Source organism: Tupaia chinensis, unplaced genomic scaffold (assembly GCF_000334495.1).
Source record: "Tupaia chinensis unplaced genomic scaffold, TupChi_1.0 Scaffold000494_1, whole genome shotgun sequence".
Classification (NCBI taxonomy): domain Eukaryota; kingdom Metazoa; phylum Chordata; class Mammalia; order Scandentia; family Tupaiidae; genus Tupaia; species Tupaia belangeri.
Genome location: NW_006160006.1, coordinates 3261713 through 3263749, shown reverse-complemented (window position 1 = coordinate 3263749; position 2037 = coordinate 3261713).

Below are 2037 nucleotides of genomic sequence, written 5' to 3'. Positions count from 1 at the left end.
AAAAAAAGATAAGTGTTGGTGGGGGTGTGGTGAAAGGGGAACTCTCTTACACTGCTGGTGGGAATGTAAATTAGTCCAGCCACTGTGGAGAACAATTTGGGGATTCCTCAAAAATCTACAAATAGAACTGCCATATGATCCAGCAATCCCATTTCTTGGCATCTACCCAAAGGACAGAAGAATTCCTCATTTGAAAAGTGCTTGCACATCGATGTTTATTGCAGCACTTTTCACAATTGCTAAGACATGGAACCAACCCAAATGCCCCCATACGGCTGAATGGATTAAAATGACTTTCTTCATCCATACCAGCTATCCACCCCAAGACTACATCAGGCTCACTACTGAAACCCAGAACCAGGAATAAACCCCTGGTCATTCCCCTATCATCAAAACCTCTATCCTTCTTGCAGTCAACTTCTGCTTTAATTGTTCAATCTTAACAGAACATCGTTCTACCCTCCGGGTCTGGTGTTTTCTTCTGTGCTCACTCTCATCTGCTCTGAACTCAATTTCTTACTCCACGGTGATGCCCTGGTCCTGGTTGCATAGGTGTGTTCAGTTTGTGGGCAATTATCAAGTTGCAGTCTCAGTGTGCACACATTTGCATCTGTACCGAGTACTTCTGTAGAGCTTTCTTTTCATTCCATAGCCCACGATCCAACCACTCTCTTGTCAAATGTCTCATCTTCTTATTCTCCTGTCCTTTCATGTGCAAAGTCTCCTTTCTGTCTGAACCCAGCTCTCTGGTCTCCCTGCACTGTTGCCAGGCTGAGAGGGAATCACAAGATCACATACACAGTCTTTGAAAAGTTCATGAAAAATACACATTATTTTAAAAATATGCATTATTTTTAAAAATGGGTCTTTTTGCACCAAATTAAACTTGTACTGTAATTCTGTCCTCCACAAACTTTTTGTAGTCTCCTTACTAGATCCTTTCTCTAAATTTTTCCTGATAAATACTGCATTCTCAGTGATAACCTCAAGATTTCTCTGTTTAAAGAAATTCACCATGCTCGTACTAAAAACAAAAACATAGCAGTAACTGATCCTGTTAACGTGCTTATTGAGTCTTAGTTAAAAAAGTAAAATTGGTGGCTGGCAGGTGGCATGGTGGTTGAGGTGCTGGACTCCCACAAGACTGACCACAGTTCTGGACCTGGCCGACTTGCTTTGTCTCTCTCCCTTTCTCTCTGTCTCTCTCCAGTCAAAACTGAAGAATAATGATAATAATTTTTAACAAGACTACCCTTAAAAAAGAAAAAAGTAAAATTGGGCCAGTCCTAGTTGTAGTAGCCTAGTAGTTAAGGGATTAAGGAAGCCAGATCCCATGTGGTTCACCCTGTTTCAAATCCTGGCCCTAGAGGCTTGAAAAATTTTACCCAAAACCCTAACAAGATGGGTAAATGTGGGGGAATGAATGAGAAGGACGGAGGTGTGACCACACTCCCTTAGGGTCTCTCTCTCTCTCTCTCTCTCTCTCTCTCTCTCTCTCTCTCTCTGGCAAGCACATGTACCCTCTGGCAATTAAAATTTTTAGCTTTCTAAAGGATATGTAGATACCCTGATATTTTATTGTATGGGGACAGATTAAGTGAATACGACCAGCTATTTCTTTCTCTTATTTTTCTTCAGCTTTTTGCCTTAGAGCTTGTGCATTCACCAGAGAGAGACAGAGAGAGGGGAAGTGGAAAAAAAGCCCCCATGGGGGATGGCCACGCCACAATCCCTTCTCTATTTTCCTCTCAGGATTTTAGGCATGCCCACACATGCGCCCAGCGTGATTTCCAAGTCACCAGGTCCAAGACTAAAACCTGTCAGCCATGTGGAAGTTCAACACCTTAACTGCCGCACCACCTGCTGACCTGCTGTTTCTTATGGAAACCATGAGAACAGAACAGCTTTTTAACAAGGTTAAACTGAAGCTTGGAGTGGCAGCAAGTAGGTAGACGGGTGTCACTGTAAATTGCGGTTTCTCACCTTCCTGCCTCCACATCTAGAGACACGTCAGCATCTGCACCCAGCCTTCCGCCA